The 24,170-nt window shown below is 37.9% G+C and overlaps 1 long non-coding RNA gene across 1 annotated transcript in view; it reads right to left on the bottom strand.

Annotated features, from left to right (window-relative positions):
• LOC136361256 (uncharacterized) overlaps positions 1-24,170 on the bottom strand; it is a 66,200-nt gene that overhangs the window by 18,350 nt on the left and 23,680 nt on the right. The window contains exon 2 of the long non-coding RNA XR_010743603.1: positions 2,336-2,431. This is a non-coding gene — a long non-coding RNA (uncharacterized lncRNA). The remainder of the gene's footprint in view (positions 1-2,335; positions 2,432-24,170) is intronic.

The following is a 24,170-nucleotide window of genomic DNA, read 5'->3' as shown; positions in this document are numbered from 1 at the left end:
GCATTAGGAAAATATGTTGTCAGCAGGTCAAGATCAAGATCATTCCACTCCACTCAGCACTGCTGAGACATGCCTGAAGGGTTGTGTCCACCCATGGGCTGCCCAGGACAAGCAAACATAAGCATCCCAGAAAGCAATCCAGTGTAGAACTGCCAAGACAATTAAGGGATTGGAGCATCTGACCGGGTGAGCCTGAAAGCACCGAGATTGCAGCCTGGAGAAGGCTCCAAGAGATCTTACCAATGTGTATAAATACCGCAGGAGGATAAGGGTAAACAACACTTCTGAGTGGTGCCCAGCAATAGGGTAAAAGACAGTGGGCACAAACTAAAACAGATAAAATTCCACCTAAACAAAGGAAAGCCTTTTTCTACTCTATGGTTGTTCAACAGCTGCCCAACCACCAAGGTGCTTTACTAGACAATCTCCAGACAACCTTTCTAACCAGGTATCCTATGGTTCTTTGTGGGAGAGACAAAAGGAAGGCAAATTAATTTAACTAATATAGACTATGGGCTTAATATCAGTTGTTTTCTATGCACACACCAAGCCTTCAATAAGAGAAAACAGTTGCCTGTGTCTGACTTCAGTATATGAAGGCAAGTTGTTTATTTGACTTAGGAAAAGCCTCATTGTGCAGATACAACAAAAGAAGGTTTTTCTCTCCCGTGCTTTTTCTGATGCCCAAGTCTGTAGGTCTAAACAGCATGAGAACCACCTAACACAGAGATTAAGGCAATGTATTTGTTTTCACTAGTCAAGTAATTCACCTTATTGTCTATTGAAATGTCCATTTGTATCAGCAAACTTCCATCACTTTAATGAATTTCTGTGTGTCTCCTCCACCAGTGCTCAAGCAGTAAAGCTAGTTTAATCAGAGCAGGGCAATGAGAAATCATCCTTCTCCTTTGATAAAGCCTTTTCTCTCACATCAAAGTATTGACAGTTTTGTTTCACAACTGTAGGAAAAATGAGAGGAACCAAGAGAACGTCACAGAGAAAAGCTAGAACATCTCATTCATGAAGAGCAGGCACCTGCGCACTGACCCAATTAGGCATTCAAACACTTGTCACTTTGGAGCTGGCTGGTTGTCACTCATCCAATTAGCCCCAGGGGATGCATTGTATGGTGGCATTCCCTGACAGGAGAACTGGAGCAATGGAGGCAATGAAGGCACAGTGATAGGGTGCCAGGATCCTGGTGAGTGAGAGCAGCCAGTAGCAAAGCCAAAGAACTTCAGAGCTTCCTTCACTTGTTTATCATCCAAAAAGCCTTTCAGGATCTTCAATGGCCATTTTTTTTCAGAGCACTCTAGTTTAAAAACCTTACAGTAACAGTTCTCTTTATCCAATGATGCATTTAACTCCTGAGTGACTAACACAAGAACCATTTCAGAAGAGGTAAAAAACAAACAATCAAACAAAATATCTTCATTTCAGGGAGAGATGCACTACATGTTACTTTCAGTAACACTGCCAGAAAGTAATTCAGAACTCAAAACGCTTCAGTGACCGTCTCCTTCCTTCTCTGTTTTAAATACATGACTCATGCTTTCCGACGCTCTGTCTGCTTGACCACATAAATGAGGGATAAAACACTTTACAACCATCCATGCCTACGCACTGTAAAAGACAGAAAAGTTCTGTTCCACTTAACTACATATAACACTGCATTCACAATCCCCAAATCAGATTTTTCATTTAAAAAAGTTCAGATACTAAAACCACAGATGACTATTCAGCAGCTACTACTCACTTCAAGTAAAGCTATCTCTTTTCTTATGCTGAGAGAGTTATACAATGCAAACACAAGAGCAGGGAGGATTGGGTAAAAGGTGTTAGGACCTAAACCATTTGAGCAAAGATTTCAGTGTGTTCCCATCACTAAATCTGTGGTCTCTGCTAGAAGAAAAAACTTCCATTTTTCCAGACTCACTGTTTCACTAGCTGACTTGACCAGACACCTGTTCTCTCCAGTAAAGAATATCAGAGATGATTAAGGCTATCTGCAATTATGTGAAGCTATGAAATATTTAGCTGCTTTTCTAGTTAGCATATTTTGATATGCCCTTCAGTTAAAATCTGAGCTGAAATAAAAAAAAAAAAAAAAAAAAAAAAAAAACAACCCACAACATAAATCACAGACTGTTAACTCAAACAAACATGAAAATGCGGGTAAATGCTTAACATGCTATATGATTGTCCTGGATAGTACTTAATAGAAGCTAAATTCAAAGATAGAAACTTGAGAGATAGAAAATCAATGCCACTAGTTTGAAGGTTTTTTCCCCACTTAGCATGGGAAAATAAAATTTAGAAGGAAAAGTTATCTTACCTTTGTACAAATAACTTCCGAGAAAGTTGGTCTCTCTCTTTGCCTTTCCTCCTTTTCTTATCTCCTGTATGACAGGTCTTTATGTTACTGCCTTGCCTGAAAAAATAACATAAAACCTGAAATATTTATAGAGGCAAATAATTACATTCACTCTTCAGTTACAACAAATACTTTGTGTATGTCTTGATAAAGCTGAAATACTGAATTCATTTAAGATAAATGAAATGGTATTTTAATAGTAAGTAATTAATATATGTCGGGCCAAAGAAAAAACAAGAAGCATTAGAAAGAAAAGCAGCTCCCTAGGTTTCAAAGTTGTGTTTTGCATTTAGCTGTCCAAAATAGCCACTTATATCAGATCAAACTAGAGCAACCATAGTTTATCCAGGTTCACTGCACCATTAGTGATAACAAGTCAGTGCTCCACAAAGCTTGAGCAAGACAATCAGGAAGCCTAACCACTTCTTTCCAGGGTTCAGTAACCCAGCTTAAAGCACACTGGGTACCTCAGGACTAAACACTTCAGTGCTCTTTGGGCTACAGGTGCCCAAAATTCTAAAGACATCCACTGGAAGAGGTGGTAGCAGCTGACAGTAGGCCTCTGTTGCAGGAAAATGTTTGGTCATAGACAGCACTTGCTCAGAAAGAGAGGGTTGTGACTCAAGGGAAACCTGTAATTTGTCTTAACTCCCACTTTCCAGGAGAATATACTGAATTCCAGTGGAAGGATGGGACTCATATCCCCTGCTCTCCTCCTCCCCCAGTTTAAAAGAACAAAACAAGGAAAGAGAACACAGCAGGAGAGGTTTGTTTTGAATTCAGCTGCTACCTTCTTCATTTATTGACAAGAATTCTTGCCAGTTCCTCTCATCTCTTAGTTTTTGTTGCTTTATTTTGTTGCTTAATTTTGAACACATTTAATGTTTTGTTGAGAACAAGTTGCCTGTCTTTCCATGGTAGCACACATGAGGAGTTGAACTTTCAAGTAAGCAAAGTTCAAGAAGGACAAGGAATTTTGAAAGCGAGCTTCAAAAACTTTCTGAGGATTCCCCTTAAAGTCTTTAAGATATTAATTATCTGCAAACTCAGTTAAGGTTGCCACAATATGCAGTCCTTATTTCATTTTACTGGTAATGAACAGCAGCAAATTAACATCACTGGTTATTTTGTGTCCCATACCTAAAAGTATTTTATTTGTAGAAAGGTAATTAAAGTTCCTTGTTTAGTCTTAACTGCAGATTGATGCTGTTTTGTAAAGTAAAGCAGGAGAGACTATAACATCTCAGCTTAAAATGGTGATACAGGAAGATCAGTTTAATTTCTCATCAATTTGATAATTCAATCATACAATTTCTTTCCTTATACTTTTAAAAGCCTTTTTATTGTTAGATTGGCGGAGCAGTTAGCCAAACCTTAACTGTTGACTACAACCCTCTTGTAGTTATTTCTTTCAGTAAGAAGCAACATTCCTTATAAATTGCTTTTTGTCATGCTCTTCCAAAGCAAGTTGTTTCTCTTACATAATAAAACATCAGAAACAATACATTATCTTTGTAACATCAGGAGTTTGGGCATACATATATAATTTATTTCACTGGGGTGAAATTCTCTTAGGAGATTCACTTCATTGCCTTAATCTTTATTGAGGCACTCAAATAACTTTCAACCCCCTGCCTCTATATTCAGTTGGAAAAGCTGCCTGCAAACCAGCAGGACCTGAATGAGCCAAAGTCAACACAGAACTTGCATTCAGCAGCGCTACATGCGTGCAGCTGCTAATTGGCCACAGCACAGGCTGACAGTGATCACACAGATCCCATTACACCGAGGCACCGGCTACATCCACCCTGCCATTCACGCTGCCCCCTGGATGCTTCAGTCCCCCAGCTGACTCTCTCCAAGACAAAACCTTGAGTGTGCTTTAGGGAACATTCCAGCCTGAAGAATCCCTCCGAACAACAGCATGGGTAAGACTGCCTTAAGTTTTGATTCTCCATTCTTGACAGCCCTGCAATTCTCGCATTCCAGGTACGGCATCCTCATTTGCAGCCTCTGCCTGCGCCTCCATGGGACCCACTGGAGCAGAGCCCAGGATTTACAGTATTAGCCTGTAACATCATGACTTTGATGGGCTGCGACACAGCTCCCACCGTCCCAGGTACTCTGAACTAAAAGACACCAGCGACTTATCAGTGCTGCAGGAACACCACAGCACCCAGACCACACACAGATTGGGGCCAGCCTTCTTTTTTAAGACACTCATTTTCTAAAGCATTAAAATGCAGACGTAGCTCAGCCCTTGCCAACCAGCCTATCTTGATGACAGATATTGTCCCTGTCTTCTTGTTTTTGCCATTTAAGAACACGTGTAGCCTCAAGGGCATTGTTTAAAAGCGAGGCATGTTCTGAAACCCAGGGATGACTTGTGAAGATCTCATACACAGCAGAAAATCACAGCTCTTCTGACACCACAGTAGTCTTTCCAAGACTTCTAAGATTCACTAAAAGAAGGGGAAAAACCAAATAGGAAATAAAAATCAAACAAAGGAAGAGGGTAAAAATGATGGTTCTAAAATAAGTCCATAGATTAGATGAAATATGTTTTAAAATTTAGAAGACATATTTGGGATCATATAATTTGCTTGGTCACTAGCATATTGTTTCAATGTAAAGCACACTTTTTAATTTTCCACAACTGACATTATGCTTACTGCGTATTTATTTGTTCAGATACTCATGAAGTAACTACAATTTTCATTGTATTGCTGCTTTTCTTGTAAAAGTGCTGATATGCTTCAGGGAAGCTAAATTTAGAAAACGAAATACAAAGATTCCAATAGGTAACTATGCAAAAAACTCAAATGTGAAAAATCCAAAATACAAAAAAATTCATTTTTTATTTCATAATCTGATTGACTAAATGATTTCATATAAAATGTTAAAAATATTCTTTAAAATGTCAAGACACTTTAATATTTTTAATGTAACCTTAAAAAGCAATAGTGAGACAATATGCAGCTTTCTCATAAAATTAATAATGTATCTATATACACATATATATAATTCAGCTTCTGTTTACTTTACAATACTGTGCAAAGTTCTTTAATATAAAATATTTGCTTTCTGATATTTAATGTATTTAAACACAGTTCTATGCAATCCAGTACTGCAGAGCTCCATTGTTCAGCCTTGTGTAATTTCTTCTTTCAGAGCTAAGGATTAATGAGGAGGTCTCAGAAAAGGAGAAACCACCCTGGTTGGTTGATGAGGGCAGTGATCCATCTTGTTGTCATATCTATCTTATTTCAGGGTGTGCCCAACCCCAGACAATTCTAACAAAGCAATAATGGAAAAAACATACTGGAAATACAACAAAAGCAGTTTTTTGTTCATTTCCAATATACACACCCTCATGAAGACACTTGTAGAGTGGGTAGTCCAGCTTAGATTACGTTAATATTCTTAAGAACAATGCCCAAATTTTATCCATATTATACTAATCAAAACAGAATACAGATTTCATCTCATCTTTAATATGTTGCAAAGTCATGCCCTTCCTTCATGGATACAAATTATAACCTCATCCTTTCAATTCCTAGACAACTAATCAAAGTTGAATGCTTCAGTAACTTACATAGATTGGGTTTATTCTCCTGTTCGAAGTTATAACCTTATTTTTTCCATGACACTTCATTCCAATAAATCAAACTAAATAATACTAAGGTACATAAATCTCAACTATTTGAGTGAGTGGTAAGTACCAGGACAGAAAAGGAAACTCGGCCATTACCTTGTGCATGTAGCTATACAGCTGTCTTGGTCCTCTTCCTTTGTTGGTGGTTTACTTTTTCCTTTCTTCCTGCTAGTAAGTGGTAAGGATTTGCACCATGCTCCCCTTCATGTTGCAAACTTGACAAAACTCTGGAGCTAAGCCCTGCTGTCGCTGGCCTGTGTGCAGGGGCACGTACAAGAGGGGCCGTTTCCAGCCGCCTGTCGCTTTGTCCTCGGCCCTCCCAAGCTTCTGTGTGATCAGCACAGGCTTTGTGGCCATACAATAGGGGTTAAACATTTCCCTGTATTTATAGAAAAGCAGACCTAAATCTGCTTAGCTGCATGAACCTTTTAATAAAATTACGCTCACGCTATTACGGCATTTTTCCATTTGTTTGGTTTTAAGAGTAATTAAAAATTTAAAAAAAAAATATATATACATATGTTTTTTTCATTGTGGTGCATAAAACATGCAATCAACGTTAAGATTTTTATCCAGATCTTATATTATCCACAATTTCCTTCTAAGCAGCCACCTGTGACTTGTCTATTTACTTAGAGATATAGTTTCATTTCTCCTTTGCATTTATTCTGCTTAATGACTTGCCAGTGGGACAATCCCCTATCTCCAACAGTGTGTTTAAGAGACAGATCACTGCAAAAACTACAATCTGTAGTCAGTGGTGAAATTCCAGTGTTAGGAAGAAAATTAAAATATACTGAGAAATAAAGGAAAACATTTTAAAGAATTAAATGTGCTTGCCTATAGTCCTAAAGACACTGATTTCATATACCACATGAGCCTCTGGGGCACCATTCCTTTCTAAGGAACTACCTTGAAGAAACACTGGTACAGAAAACGAATATTTTTTTCAACTTCTAAAAAAAGAAACCCTATTTAAAAACTTTCTGGTTGGTTCAGTTACAAATCCAGGTTTTCCTCTTTGGGGTTTGTTGTTTTTTGGTTTTTTTTTTTTTTTTTTTTTGGTTGGTTGGCTTGGGGTTTGTTTTTTGTTTGGGGTTTTTGTTCGTTTGTTTGTGTTTTTGTTTGTTTTTTTGTTTTGGGGTTTTTGCTTGTTTGTTTGGGGTTTTTTTCTTTGGTTTTGTTTGGGTCTTTATTTTTTCTTTGTTTGAGGAGGGTTGTTTGTTTGGGGTTTCTGTTTATTTATTTGGGTTTTTTAAGTCCAGTTAAAACATTTCTAACTTTAAGGGCTTTGCATCTTTTCATAGGTAGCAGGATGAATTCTGTCAGCCTCTGTTAGCACCAAAACCAGTTAAGAACAATAACTTCATCAGGTCCTTTTGAAACCTTTTCCATTTTGGAGGCTTCTTAGAACAATGTGTTTCCTCACAAAAGCCTGAGCAAGACTTAAGAATCTACTTCCAACCAGATTGCCAGTGAGGTTCAGTAATGATTGCATCCACCTGAAGTCTTAAACTTACAAAATACAACCCGAGTGTCCTAATTTGAGCTCTCACTTCACATATGTGTCTTGATTCTATAGCTGCAAAGGACAAAAAAACCATTTAGGTAAATTACCATTGCAGGTCATTATTTTTTTAATGTGGAAATTTATCATCAAATAATATAGTGTTGATTAGACAAAACCTCTGCCATTCAGTTGCTAATCTTTAACTGCACATTTACAGCTGTACATTCAAACAACAACAGCAGACATGAAACTGTAAATAAGAAGCTATTTACCATGCCACAAATGTGGCACAGTATAATCTGTTCTTTTTACTTAGTAACATTTAATTCTTAGAAAAGCTCAATTCTCAAAATAGCTATTTTCACGGCTTCAGTCATTCTTTCCAAAATGAAGTCCCAGAAGAAAATGATTTGGTAATGCAGTAGCTTAACTATTTGCTCCCATCTGTCTTCGAGAACATATTATATCAAGAAATCAGCTCAATGTAACTGTTTGACCAGAGTTTTTGTGTTTAACTGGGTTTAAGCAGAAATTGTCTTCTGAATTTTAGACCTGAATGATGATGGGGCAGGCTTCATTTTGTCATCTGATGGACCAAGCCTAATCAGAATTATTTCTGCACACTGCTTCACTACAGCTGTAGATCCATTAAACACTTAATGCTCCAGAGGCCCATTCCCCTGCAGCTTCCCACTGTGACTTCCACTTTTCAGACAGTAGCTACTCAGTGGGCTACTCAAAACACTCAAAAAATGGAGGTGCTATATTTAATGGCCAGCTCAAAACCCACAGCAAAATCTGTCACTTGAATGTTAGGACAGCAGCTATAATAAAACAGGTTCTTTGTGGTGAAGACTTAAAAAGAAGCCTTTGAAATGGCTCCCTTACTTCCCAATACATTTTTATTAGGAAAAGGTATTCAGTCACAATAGCTTCTTTTTCTTCAACAGAAATAATCATGTCTGCCTCTGAAAATGTTCACTGAGATATGCACTTTTTTTTTTTGTAATTACAATATTACCCTTGGCATTTTTTTTTAACCTTAGTACAATTTTTGCCTCAGGAAGCTTTAAACTAATATAACCATTAGGAATGACTTAGTGCACCATTTACATATTAACAAACGTATTTTTGACCTCTTGAACTGTTTAAGCACAAAAAACCTGTGATGTGCACATACAGCACAGAATTCCTCACTTTGAGATCTGCTTGTTAGAAAAGATAAGAAACAGATTCTGAGAAATATCTAGGAACTGTCGGATGACAGTAATTATTCATCCATCTTTTTTTTCCCACATTTTTGGCTTTCCTTTTCAAATGTCCTTAACTTTTCCCAGACATATGAAAATACTCAGGAAAGGTAACAAATCATTTATGCTTTCTGAGGTCAAAGTCATATCCCATCAAATTTCAGTTAGTGCAATACTCATCTGAGACCTTCAAGCAACTGAAGAGCTAACCTCATGGTGGAATTTAACCCCAGACACATGCTTTGGACTCTGGTGGGTTGGACTGGGCAAACAAGTATGGGATCTGTAACTCTAGAAATTTAGCATGGGTAACAATTACCCATGAATGGGGCAAAAGAAGACCCAAAAAAAAGCTGCTTATGCAGTTAAGTTGGGCAATGAAGCAGATCGAAGGCTCACAATCATAGTATGGTAATAAAATGGGCTGCTTCTTTTACCTGTTACTTTGCAAACGGAATGTCTTAAAAGCTTCTGTACCCCTAATAATTACAACTGAAGTCATGTCACTATCATATTTTTTAGAGTACAGACTTAAGTATTGAAAGGTACACCATTAAGTCTTCTGGCATGTCCACATGACCAAGATGGTATTTCAATTTGATGATCACACCAGGACTGAAATTAGGCATGCTAGATCATATTACTACTACTACTACTACCGTGTGTTTGAAAAGCAAGAGGCAAAATGTTGCCACTTCCTACACAGACTAAAAAAACGCATAGCCTTGCTTTAGCTTTGTTCCTTGTGCATGTTTTGATAGATTCATCTTCTTTTTGCCATGTTTTTGTGTATACAAACTTGATTTTCTTTTTATTTTTTCTTTTCCAGCTTCAATTTCCTTTATTTTACCAGTAAAGTCTTCAACATCATAATTTTGTGTGCAAAAGTTTTGAGTTTCTTTATGAAAAATGCCTTTATGATGTGGAGTCTGAAAAAATTTTAAAGTGGAAATGACATTCAAAAAGACAATTATATGCAAGATGATTATTCACTGTCACTGGTGTATCTTTACCCAAAAAGTCAACCCAAGTACCTGGGTTGAGAGGTGAATTTTAAAGAGTATCTAATAAGTTAAGTGATATTACAAAGCAAAAATTGTGAACACCAGGATCCTCCAAGGATTACTGAATTTATTTATTTATTTCAAAACTTCATCATAACCACTTCTATGGGTTTTAAGTTGTTACCACTGAAATTTCATAGACATACTTTAATTAAACCCATTGCTGTTGCTCTCTCATCAATAATTTATTCCATTTGCGCTTTTTTCCTACAAACAACAGGATGGTCTGTACAAGAACATAGCCAGTTCCTTCTTACCAGTCACCAACACATTATGGTAGAGTAATAAGGTTAAGTAATTTTTAACTAGACCTAAGTAACTATTCTTTGTTCCAAAATAATTGTATTGTATATATCCTGATCACAATTCTTCGAATTTGGTCTCCTTTCTACATTTTCCTTAAGTTTATTGTACCAGCCAAAGCAGACTAGCTGCCAGCTACAGAAAATCCCTTCTCACACACTCTGGGGATGCAGATTCATACAGGTGCCACTTCTCTTAATCCTTTACAGGGAGAGCCTTTGTTCACATACGTAAAGCGCATAAACTGTTTATCACACAGAGAAGTTGCCAAGGAGTGTGAGATTTCCCCAAAGTGATTCCAGCACAGCTGACTGAGAAGCGTCCTCTTCAAATAACTCTAGGTTCATTCACTTGATTATTTTACCAGCACATCCAGTTAAATCTTGTACATGGGCTTTCTTTATGTTTTCACGTTACTTTTGAATAAGGAAGCTCCATAAGATTCACAGCATTAACTTTAATTATTCTAAGCTTTTCTCTAGTACTGTTCTCTATGCCTTTTCATAGTGGAACAAATGCTTTCTTTGCCCTTCCTCTTTGTGCACAATGAGTGTCCTTGACTACTGGATGCCTAAAGCCATTTAAATATACAGAAACACGGTGTTAGTATAGACAAACGTGCACTTCCCAACCTCAGGATGAGGAGATTTATCAGCAGCAAGAAAATTAATTGCAGCTTCAGGAGTAAAACAGATCAGCTGGTTCTGCAGTGCCTGTAGCTAACTAGAAGCCACTGAAACTAAATACATTAAATGCATAGCCAAAATGAATTTACAACACACATTAAAAAAAAAACCCAAAAAACAAAACAAAACAAAACCAAAAAACCCCCCCCCAAAAAAACAACAACAACAAAAAACCAACAGCAACAAAAAACCCACCGCAGAATCAAGTCTGGGCAAGAAAGGGAAGACAATAAAGAGAAGATGATGACAGCTACAACGTGAGGTTACAATCTTGATTCTGTAAAAAAACCCAAACCAACCAAACAGGAACACAAAACAAAAAGCCCTATTCAAAAAGCACCCTTTAAAAGATCATTCAAACATGCAAACAAAAAATCCAAACAAGACAGAACCAACATTCTGTCGGATCTCGAGGGAAGGAAAAAAATTAATGAAATAGTCTTCTTCGGATGTAGAAATCTTTTTGGGGTGCTTCAGCTGTCCAAGGATTTTCCTTTTGTTGGTAAGGCACATGTTGCTCAAACTTCTGCATGTGATATACATGCTATACCTGAGCCAGCACTACCCAAAGCGAATCCGGCTGGAATGGAGAATGGAGGCCACATTCAGCTGCTGATGTTCCTCTGCTCACCCTCATCTAACCATAACACACAGAAACATCCAAATTATCAGTGCTCTGAACTTTACTGGAATGCTGTCTTGCTATCTACCATTCTTTCTCTGTATCATTTTGATAGAATTTAGAAGCTGTCTCCTTGAATTGTGTCAATAACTTTACCGACAACTTGAAACTAAGTTTAGCCACCTGAAACTTCTTAAGGGCTGTTTTCAGTACATACACCCAGAGCATGCCAAGCATACAAAAGAACTGGGCTCTCCAAAGCACTGGCACAGTCAGCTGTAATTTCCTTTCAAATAACAGCAAGAGGAACGTGGTGTGTGGCAGTGCTTTCTCCTTTATGCTAAGCAGCACTGGCTGTGGCTTACCCAATCTTCAGCACTTCGCCCCTCAGTGGCACAGCTTGTTTAAAGAGACAGGGAAGACAATCTCTCCCCCCTTGCTGATCATATCTGAGGAATGTATTGAAGTACAAAAAAAAAGAAAAAAAAAAGAAAAAAAAAAAAAAAAAAAAAAAAAAAAAAAAAAAAAAAGAAAAAAAAGACTCTTTTCTACCCCTTTGTCCTTGCTATCCAAAAATCCTAAAACACAATGAATAAGGATTTTCCTCAGAGACAAACCATGGGGGCTTCCATCTACTTAGCAAAAATGTACATTTTATCTCAAGTCTCTCCTCCAGCAAGTATTGCAGTCAAGGCTGTTTGTTGGAAAAGGAACAAATCTGTATGTAACAATTCTTCCAGTTAGTTTCAAATATAAGAACTTCTTTCAAAAAAACCAGCACTCAGCAGTAAAGCAGTCATAACAAAAAACCAGATGGAGACACCTCCTGACCTCCTGATTCTGTGCCAGTCTTGCTGTGTCCCATCCCTTCCCAGTGCCCACTGCTGGCACCAGACAGGGCCCTTGAGGCACCACCGCTGTGCACAGCTGGAGTGGCACAAAGTGGGGAAGGGAAGGGGGTGTCAAAAACTGAGCAGCTACATGCAATACCTGTGTGAACACGCACACCCACGTGGGGCAGAGTTGCTGTGCTGCCATTTTGATAAATTTGACCATTTTCAAAAGGGAAAAGTTGCACATAACCGCATTTCTGGGCTTCATCTTCCACAACTCACTTTAAACCTGGCTTCTGTTTCTGAGACTAAACCATGAACATCTATCCCAAAACCACACACTAAACTGCTTTCAGGTTTAACTTAAACACTGTAAGTTTTTCACTATGGCAGAGCACTTTCATACTACACAATTAAGACTTCAAGGTCTCAATTTCAAAAAGATTTTTTTGTCAATCTTCTGACAGGCAAATTAATTTTCATGGCTACTGATTTAGAACAAATTTCAACTATTGACCTGGCTATTAAAAAAAAATACTCAGAAGCTTGAAACCATTCCTTGCTGCAGTCCAGTCAGAACTACATTTGATTTTAAATACATTTGAATAATTTGGCATTATTTATGGAAATAGGACATTTGATATTTTTCTTTGTAATTATACTTGTGATTTCAAAGTATTGTCTCTAGATGTGCCACTCACATCTTCACAAAGACTACATGTCATTAATATTCTGTAAATTGTCAAATGCTTTAGTGTAGCAACTAACTGCTGAATTTGGGTTGCATGAATAGAATAAATATTTCATTTTTATAGTAGCAACTGCGGTAATGTTAAGCAGGAGCCACACAAACATACTAGCTTTTTCACCTCTGCAATGAAAAAAATCTGAACTATTTTTATTTCCTTTAAAGACAGTAAAACTATATGGGAACAGAGATGAACTAAGCAACAAAATCACATTCAAAAGATAGTTTCAGCAAGAAAATACACTATACAAATACTGGCATATTAGAGGAAGACAGTAGCAGGTTGTATATGGTATCCAAAAAGACAAAACAAGATGGGTATGATTCATGTAGAAATAAAGTCATTATTAAATATTATAACATGGAATTTTTATTAAAATTATTACCATCATATTCTTTACAGCCAAATTACCAGACACTCAAACACACAGAAGGTCCAGGTTTTGATTTGCATGCATTGCATGATTTTGTCTTCTCTGCAGTAAGAGATTAAATATTCACACACATATAGAAACTGGGTTTATCACTGCTTGAAACCCCAAAGAAGTTGCGTCCTTTATAGTTTTTCCTTACTTCACATATTTGTCAAATCACTTCCTACAGAATTAAAAAAAAAAAAAAAAGGCAGCTAGAAAACTCTACAAGAACCAGAACTTGCAGAAGCTTCTTTTGCAGTTATCAAACAACCTGATGAGTAGCAGATGCACTGTTCCTTTATTAGCAGCTTAGATAGCAAAGGTGTTTGGAATAATTTCTGCACATAGGAGGCTGCTGGAGTTGCCAACCATCCAGTTCAGTTGTTACTAATTGCCTTTTGTATAGCAAACCTGGTTTGTAGCAGCCAGAACTGCTGCACAGACAGAACTGCAGCAGTTGGAAAAATGGCAGAGCTGTAACTCCAGCAGCTGTGACACCAGGGTACAGTTATGTTAGATTAGCTCCTGAGGCCATGTAGTCCCTCTGCATTAACATGGTCTCCTCCTTTCATTAGGAGTGTATGACACAAGCCTAAAGGTATCAAATTATTTTACTTTTCAATTGTAGAAGGAGGAATATAATTTACATATAATTTCTATATTTAAATACAATCCATTTACAGCACTTTTTTGCTTACCAAATTGTATGCCATATATTGAATTGCAAAATAGCTATCTGTTTTACAAACTCAGTGGAAATCTCCATCTGTAGGACAGGTTTTACTTATACAAGAGCCTGTAGCTCTGTTTTCCAAAACCAGTGTACCCAGGAAACCAGTGCACTTCCAGCAGGTGCTTGAGGTAAATGCGCTGTGTTGTCCTCCAAAAGTATAGATAGCACGTGCATCAAACAAATGCAGCCTTATGCTCAAAGGGTGATGAGTTTACAACATACATAGTAATCAAATGGGAACTCAGTAAGGGGTTTGTCTTTGAGGGGCTTCTAAGGCAATGATTAAAATTGATGCTGTTTTATTCTGTATACTAATATTAGTCAGTATTTTGACACACAAATAAAAATCATGGTATAGAAAGGATCTGTGAATACCCTATTAAAGCCTGAACACTCATCAGTGTCTCATAATTTACTTCTCTCTCAGTACCACTTGTCCATATCAAGAAAACACCCAGTTCCAATGACTTACACTTCTTTCTAGCCATCTTCAAGTATTTCTCTAACTTCACTATTTACTGGAAAAATCAGATTGGTACCTTTAATCTGACCTAATTATTTTAGTTATACTGTTATGTCTGTGGATATCAATATATACCATTAGTCCTTCTTGAAAGCATGATGATAGAGATGTTACCTCACTTTTAAACCAAATATTTTGGCTTAGGATCTGTGATGGGTGAAATACCAACTTACGATAAACCTAAGTCTTACTGAAATTCTACAAAATGTATTTGGAAAATACCTTAGCAATTATAGCCTATTAAAAGTGATGATTTAGCCTCAAAACACTGAAAACATTTCTTTTTCATCTTAAGTAAGAAACTATTCAAGTTGGCCTCATGACTCAGTAAATAAGCTTTTAGCAATTCTTTTCTACAAATACAGAAATGAAAATCTGTTTTCACTTTGCTAAGCTTCAGGGGGATTTGTATGAAAAAATATTTAAACCTAAAATTAACCAGTTAACATATTAATTATTTTAGCTACTATTTTATTTTCCTTTAAAGAACAGTTACATTTATTGGGATGTATATAAACCAATCAATACCTAAAGGACAATTATGGAAAAACGAAGACTGGAGACTTAAAGACGTATTAAGTAAACCAGTAAATAAAAAGTAAATTTTATTTTGCTCTTGCTGTAAAACTGTTTTTCAATTGCAAATCAGATTGTTTTTATTTTCTGCAGTTGCACGGTGTCATAGTCTGTCCAGGATAATCCATGAGAACTGCCAGTGGTCCTTATCAAAAAAGGAAAAACACTTGGGGGCAAGGACCACAAGCAATAAACAATTCCAAAAACATACTTTTACTGTCGAAACACTACTAACAGCAAGAGAGTATGTGTATGGTATTGACAAAGCCAATTTCAAGATGGGAACTGGAATTCAAACAGGTTAAAGGAATCAAAAAAAAAACTAAGCAAACAAATAGTATAAGAAAGAATAGGCACTGCAGGTTCTTTGAAAGGCTTTACAGGCATATATTGATTGAGGTTAACACTGAGTGCTACCAACTGTCTTTGAAGCACTAAGGTAGTTTTAAAACACCCAGCAAGCTAAAGCTGTGGCATTATTAACATTTAATGTTGTTTTGACTTTAAACACTGAGGAGATGTCTATTTTACCAAAATAAAAAATTCATTAAAGAACTCTGTTGAGATAGAGATTCAGGTTAAAAGAACAGAGTGCAAAACTTTCAGCTTCCAGTTCCTGAGGACATTTGAAGAACTGTGTCTTCATGCCAATAACAACATTACCAACTCAGTGATGGTATCTGCATTGAAAAAATAAAATTGGAAGTCAAAATCAAAACCTATTTTGAAAAAAAACTTGACAAAATAACAATGGCTTTTTCGATAATTTAAGAATGTCATTCTGGTTTTATGTTTAAACTGAACGAGAACTAAACACGCTGAAGCGTCATGCTAAAGGCAGTTCTGTTATAAGAGTTCATTCTTCTGCCAGCCTTATAAAGGCATGACATCCTCCATCTAACTTGACAAATGACGTTGAACTTGGATTAACTTAGGTGGCAAACAGCAAAGTAACAGGACCTGTCAGCTGAAGAAAAGAGACAGTCATAATACCTCATCCCTTCTGTGTTAATACAGATGCTAATAAAATTCAGATTTTATTTGTACTTCACAAATAAAGTGAAGTACAAGAACCTTCACCTATTTGGAAAATGAAAGTTTAAAAGAATATTTTTAATATAGATTTAAATGTAAGACACTTCCACAGAGAATTCTGTAAGCTGCAAATTACTATTTAACATGGCACAGTCAAGTTGGCTACTCTCTATTAAGAGTTGAAATGACTCAGGGCTACAGAGAAAATTATATGCACCAGTATGACAGTGACACAAGCTTCAGAAGACAAAAAACTTTGGTGATGACAAGATCATGGTAAGAGATACTAGTTCTTCACTGTGTTCTCTACGGACTTACCTGGTTCTGCTTTTTGTCTCCTTCTCACTCTCCAGCTACCAGGACTCTCCATCCTCTCCCCAGCCCAATCCTCCTGACCCCAGTTCCCCATCCAATTCAAATTGCAATGTTACAAGTGAGTGTCAGCAGTGGCCAGAATCTTCAGGCACAAATCATGCTCCCTTTTTTAGCAAACACTGTAATATACCTGTGTTAATGGTATGTTTTGCTTTCTGCTAAACATATCTGACAGTCTAAATCAGCCTCCCATTCAACTAAGCTCTGATTCATTCCCTGGAATCACCGTGGAATATGTCCTTAGCTTTTTTATGTATCAGGGGCGAGTAAAAAGTGCATCTATATTTAGGAAGCTAGTTTAGGCACCTGGTTATTGAAACGCTGGAAACAGAACTACATTGGCAAACTGGTAACAACACTGGCTGGAGTAGACAAGTCAGTGTAGAACGACAGCAAGATATTTTTCATTTTGCACCCAGTACATATATTGGTAACACCTGTCAAAACTGCAGGGCATCAAATTGATTTTCACCACCTGCTGAGGAGGTGAGCAATCCACAGAAACCACCAGACTCCTCTAATAAGCAGGAAAACTAAGATACGAAGAAAATAAACTGTATCTCTTTCCTTACAATACATAGGAATTGCTTTTGCCCCAAGGGGAGAGGCTAGGAACAAAACTGAACTTCCACTAGAAATTATTTTGATCTTAGCTACAAGGTTGGAAAACCCAGCATATTTTTGTGAGCTGGCAAATGATTAAAGCCGCCAAGTTCTGCTCTCCCAACGGGCAGTGGGAACTGGGGTTTTGTGTGCTGCAAACCCCCACTGCCTGGCAGGAAAGGAGCTGACAGATCATCTGCCAGCACCACAAAGAGCAGCACTGTCACTAAGCCTGGAAGCCAGGGCTCCAGCCACACTGCAAACACCAACTCCAGGAGAAGAAAGTGAGAAAAAGACCCATAAGGCTGTCAGTAGGTAAGGTACTTGAAAATAGACAACTCAAGTCATCCCTGCTAAAAGTAATTGGGAATTCAGTCCTAGGGAATGGGGGAGTTTCTGCAAAATGTTTTTCCAGAAAATTTTTATATTTAACACTCTGGATTCTTTCTGCATGTGCTTCCCCCCATCCAACTTCATGTATATTTCATAAATAGTACATGGTAGGATGAACTGTTATCTTTACACCGATCTCTATAACCGTAACAGTAATTAAATCAAATTTACCAGTAACAATTTCAGCCCTACCTCTTATATAAGCAGATAATTTATATCAGTTTCAGCATCCCTTATCATGTAATGATTATAATGCACATGTACTGTAAGACTAAAGTTCTTACCACATTTGCAAATTCATTCTAATGTTTCTATTGAGTGCTTTATTTTGGAGTTTTTTTTGCTTTCTCTCAACAATCCTTTCATAGTAGATCTTCAGAGAAATTTCTGGGAATATAAATTCTATTATTCCTCATTATAAATAATGACATAGCTTAAAAGCAGAACTGGAAGTTCAGATCTGTTCCAAGTGATCTAAACTCTGACCTTGCCTCTGCACAAGTGATCTAAAGAGAAGAAAAATAAAACTTTTCTTTGCAAAATGCCACCAGCAGAAGAGACAACTTAGGCTTTTGCAGTGGAATACACAGCAATAGAAAGATGACCCCAAAATTTTGGAGTCAACCTTTGAAGCTGTGCAATGGACACTGTTCACAAGCAGATTTCAGCCTTGAGAAACCTTTTATATATCTGCATTCCACCTCTTCTTATACTGCTAAACCTTGATCTCATCTCATGCTCTCTGCTATCCAAGCTTAAACTTTTCCTTTGGGTTTCCCCTGGCATCTCCTCACTTCCCAGCTGTTACTCCTACCTACTGCACTCATCCTTTCCATCCTCCAAATAAATACATGCACATAAAGAAGTTTCCAGTGCTTCAGGTCAATCTGTTTCTCATTCATCATGTCAACACACGAGTACAAAATAGGTCTGTGCAGGAGCTTAAGCACTGATCTGCTTGACCATCCATAGTGTTTGTTTCCAGCAACTGGCTTTTTCAATTATCACCTCACTTGGGGGCTGTTGGCAATGGACAGCATCACTTCCATTTCAGCCAGTAGTACTCCAAGACCATCCAAGGCAGCCCCAGTCTCTTGTATGCTTTTATGTTCCCCGAGACACACAACATAACCAAGGCCACACTATGAAAAAGAAGATCCTGCTGAGCTGCAGCAGTATTGGCAATATACCAGACACTGAACTGAACCTTCCAAACTCATCATTTGACTAAAGGCACAGGATTACCATGTAGGACTTCAAGGAGACAGTGTAGAAGAGCCCAGGCCATTAGAGGATGCAGCACTTACCAGTGTCAAGACAGACACCATATCCCAGTTGCTTAACAGGGAAGGATATGTTTCTTACTTAGCAATTCTCAGCCCCAGCTTCATCAGTTTCACAACTTCTCACAGTCTGGGCCTAACCATTCACCCTCTTGTTGACTCCCCTTGCTCTTCCACATTACCAGCTATTCATTCCTCAAAATTACTGACAAGCAATATTATTAACCAAAGGGAAAACTTCCTGTTCCCAAGCCACTGATTCTTTTGCCAAGCCCCAGACTTGGCCAGCTCCAATAGCTTATTGCTATAAATACAAAGCCTTGTCAGACACCTGCAGGTATGATCTGGGATACACTCGGTATGGTTACAGTATTTGTTACAGCTTATGCTTTGCTACTGAAAACAGACAAGCTGAAATTTATCAAAGGTTCTTTAATTCAGCCAGTAATTAGTAATAGTAATGACAAAGTACCAATCCTGTACAGGAAGGGAAAGGTTTCTAAGTAAAAGCTGCGGCTTTTTTTATTTTAATAACTTCTAATCTGTCATCAACTTCAGAAGTGACTGAATTTCTTTGGCTGAAGTTTTTCAAACAAATATAGCTTGCAGCAAACACTAGGGTCAGACAGCTTAAAGTTATATTTATTTCATGCAACTTGGTAGTACTGTACCCATATGTATGAACTAAAATGACTCAAAACAGGAATGAATACATAACAAAAACTGATCTTCAGATTTGAACAGAGCTCTAATTTTAGCTAAGTATTGTGTAACAGTTTTCTCAGGTGTAATTACCTTCCAAGTGCTTAAATTAGGAAGTTGTTCTCAACCACTTTTAAAAGCAACTGGAGGAAAAGCTGCATCCAGATCTGGTGCAGATGACAGCTTACTCAGATGGCTCAGCAATGTCTGCTCTGCTCAGAGCAACACTTGACTTTTGGCTCTGTGTTCCCACATTCTTAGAAGCCTCCTCTGTATTCAGGACTGCAGAAGCATCCTCCTGTACACATCCATGCCATCCCCTAAAAGAAGTTAGGGGAGCAGTTGGGATTCTTAGAGCCTGAACTTAGAGCCAGCAGCCTGCACTGTGAGGCACAGACCCTGGACAGGAACCCCCACCAAGGAGCAGCTAAAGGACAGCTCCTTTCCTGCCTGAAACATAACAGTGCCAGTAGGAAGAGCTTTAATTCAAAAGCAGCACACTGGAAGTAAATTTAGCTCAAAGCACTGGATCGTGACTTGGCAACTAATCACTGCACCATCCTACATGATTCACCAAATGAAGAACTCCCAAGTGGCTGACCTTACCAAAAGCAAACCTCCACCATATACCTACAATACAATATTTTTAAGCATAAAGAATCCTGCAATACATACACAGAGATCAGCGCAACCATACAAAAAAAGACAGCTGTGCACATTCTGTGTGAGCTCATTTTACTATAATGAAACAGCTCAATTTTTAGAAACAAAAGTATATGACTGCTTCAATTTTGCAATAAGCCTTTAAAAAGGGCACTTGAATATTTGATGGTTTCAGCATGGTGGGAGGAGACTTGTATTTTAAATAAATGTTGCTAATTTCCCTGCCACCACCGCAGCCTCAATACGAAATTTCCAATGTGAGGGCCAATAACGTGCTCTAAAAAACAAGCATTTCAATCTAGTGTTCCATTTTAAAACATTAACCCCCTAAGAGAGAACACTAAGTGACTAAGTTTCCCGGCTTATCTGCTGACATAAAGACATGGACTTCAAAAATGTTAAATAATTAGAAACTACAAAACATTTTTTAAATGGCATTTTAAAAAAACCAATTGAAAAACAGTTCCACAGAAGATCCATAGAATATCTACATTCCATAGAATATTCCATAGAATGTTCTGCATTCCATAGAAATGAGGAGAACAGACAACAGTGGTTTGCTTTCTGTTAGGATGTGCACCTTCAGCAGTGTAACTAAATCCTGTATTTAACATGCTGCTCATTTGAGCCAAAACTTCTTCATCAAAAATTAGTGGCCTAACAGGAAGATGGCCTTCAAGTTAAAAAAAATAAATAAATATTGCCTGGCACATAATTTCTTGCATTTTTCACTTTTCTGGGTAATCACTGTCTAGTGACAACTGTCTAGTGACAAGTGAGTACAACTGGTACTACCCACTGTAAATTCATCTTATATAAAAGGAGAAAAAGCAAAATACTTTTTTCCAGTAAAAACCCTGCAAGTACCTGGTGTAAAAGGAAACTGGGTATAAACTGTGTAAAAGGAAACCTTGAATAAATTTTTCTTTTTATTCTGCTCAAAAAATAGTTTATGGGTCCAGCGCTAGAAGGCAAAACAGCTTCACAGTTCCTCAAGAGGTCATCTGGAGAAATAGTGCTAAGTTTGTCAAACATCTGACAATTGACTAGGTATCACTCTATGCTAGAACATCTAATAAACTAAATTAGAATCCTCTTGAAGGCACAAAGAATATAATTGAGGATACAGACAGCTAATGAGGAGAACAAGGCCTTCCAAAGCAAGACAGGTTAAGCATGGCATAGAGAGATCAAGTCAAATTTAACAGCTATTAAGTCATTTGAAAATTATGTCAAGAAAGCCTAGAATTCTTAATACAACACATTCTTACAAATAGTGATTAACTGGAAATCATTATCTGAACTGGAGGTTACTGTCGTCACGCTCCTTCATATTAAAAAGTGTCAAAACCAGAACTCAGATGCCATGGGGGGTTTTCTTTCTTGCCTTGTGAAATGGTATAATTTTTCCCCTCATTACATCATTTAGAAGATGACAAGAAGAAAAATAAAATTACTTAGGCTCCAACAGTAATGCAAGTCTACTGAAATCCTGCCACTTAAAAATACCAGCCTTTATGTTCAGGTTTCACTAAGAAAGACACTAGAGATGTTCCCAAGGGTGTATTTATGCCTTGCATCATCTGTCTGGCGATACACAAAAGTCTTTCCAAGGTCTTTATTGTTAGGCCAGGAAGTTAATGAGGCAGCACGCTTACCAACAAGAGGGAAGGCAGAGACAAACTCATGAACTGTCTTGGGCTGGTTTAATACTTTAAATGAAATGTAAAATAATGAGTATCTCACATATTCCCAAAGAGTGTTTGTACTTTGAGGAAAACGTTTCTCTGCATTTTGCATCTGAACTTAGAAAAACCTCACTTGAAACCATCCAGTTTCAGCACTCCATGAATCATCCCCTATGCACTCTTGCTCTTTAGAACCCCCTCACTGCCATACCACACTGACGTGCCATCCTTAGGATTACAATGGACGCTCCAACAAAGGGGGCTCGCCCACTGTTTTCTATAAATCATGTTGAACCTCATTGATTATTTCAACAAAGGTGGTTTTGATACACAGGCATCTTTGGCGGTCTTCACAGAGAAGAGAAGACAAAGGATTTAAATGAATGACAACATTGCATCCTAGAATTCAAAACAGAAAAATGATGACAACCGAAATAGGTCAAAAGCAGTGAAGTCATTTAGCTTTCCCTGACAAGCAGCATATGAAATGCAGCAGAGGAAAAAACCCAACATTTTTAGACACTTATTATTAATTACTGAAGAAATAAGAATGCCTATCAAGCACACTAATCATGACTGGAAATTACAACATTATATGAAAGCATAACAAGCCATTTCTCTTGATTTACAAGATTAAGCAGGAGGGAAACATGAAAAGAAGTCATAAGAAGTCATAAGAATCCTTGTCGAGCCTGATACCCAAGTTCTGTTTTCCATATCTTTCCATACTTCAATAAACACGAAAATAAAGTTTTACATTTCTGTATGGCAAAAAAGCCCACCCCGAAACACCACACCTTTCTCTCATACCATAAAAAGTATTCCACTTCAACTACAAATGCATACTTTAAAGTTCTGAAAAATACTTAAAAATACATATTTTATCACTTTTCTCCATCTAAAATCCCTTTCCTTCTTGGAGTTTATAGTTTCTTGGATCTAGTTACATGAACAATGATGAAACAACAACAATGAAAAAAGCCCAAAACAAACAAACAAAAAAAAAACCATTGCAACTCCTACTCTTAAAGCTAAGTAGAAAGGGAAGTCCAGACAACCTTATCCTTTGGTGTGAACTGCAAAAACCAACTGGGATTTTTCTCTCTCCCTGTTTTGTTTAGGCAACCAAGTGTTTAACCAAGGCTTCTCTGTGACTGAAATTTAAAACTCTAATTCCAAGAAGTAGATCAGAGGAAAAAACCTCTGCCCTAGATTTCATGTAAATACTTCACAGGAGGGGAAGGGTCTTCCTAATTCATATATCCAGTGAAGTAGCACTCTATTATCACTTTATTTGAATTGGTGCTGGACAGTGGAGTAGCAGGTAATCATCTGGGATCCAAACCTGGTGGAGACCACAATTATCTTATGCAAGTTAAGACCACTGCATTCCTGGTTCAACACCCACTCCTCCCTGACAGAACATAACTCACCCTGCTCCTGTTCTCAGGGCACTGATCTCAGCCACATGAAGCCAGTATGAGAGAAGTGTCAACTCCTCTTGCTGTAGGTGGGTCACTGCATGCTCCAGCACACAGCCAGAAGGAGTCAGAAATTCCTCCTTTAGGGCACTCAGCCAGTCCAGAAGGTGTCATTTATTGCTGCCTTGGACATCTGGATGGGCTAAGATATTTGTCTTGAAGGAGAGACCACACTTTAGCCCCTGAATCATTTCTATCAAACAACTATCAACAGGAGACACACAAAAAACAGTCCAGGTTTCACAACTGGAAAACCTCGCTATCCACATCCCCTCCTCCCTCACCAATTTCCCTCTCTCATAAGTGAAGATGCCCTTTTGACACACTTTTCCCTTATCTCTCACTTTTATCCTCCACCCCCACTCATTACAACCTATCCATACTTACTTCCCTCCTTAACATTAAAACTGGGACAGCTCAGACTGTCTCAAATAACTGCTTTATCTCTGCCCCTGTGTCCCCACAAACACCATGACACAGTGCAGCTACACCTGACACAGCTCAGGTGCTACAAACCTCCATCTCTGGGGCAGCGTGGGACTCAGCACTGACTCCCACAGTGATGTCAGAGATTAGCTGGCCTCTTCTGTGCTGCTGGTCATAGTGCCAGAGGCAGCGTGGTACAGGTGGGCTCAGCAACAACAACACAGCCAT

The sequence above is a fragment of the Sylvia atricapilla genome, chromosome 5, assembly GCF_009819655.1.
Source record: "Sylvia atricapilla isolate bSylAtr1 chromosome 5, bSylAtr1.pri, whole genome shotgun sequence".
Taxonomy (NCBI): domain Eukaryota; kingdom Metazoa; phylum Chordata; class Aves; order Passeriformes; family Sylviidae; genus Sylvia; species Sylvia atricapilla.
The sequence above is the reverse complement of the archived record's forward strand: the minus strand, read 5'-3'. Positions and strand labels throughout refer to the sequence as shown.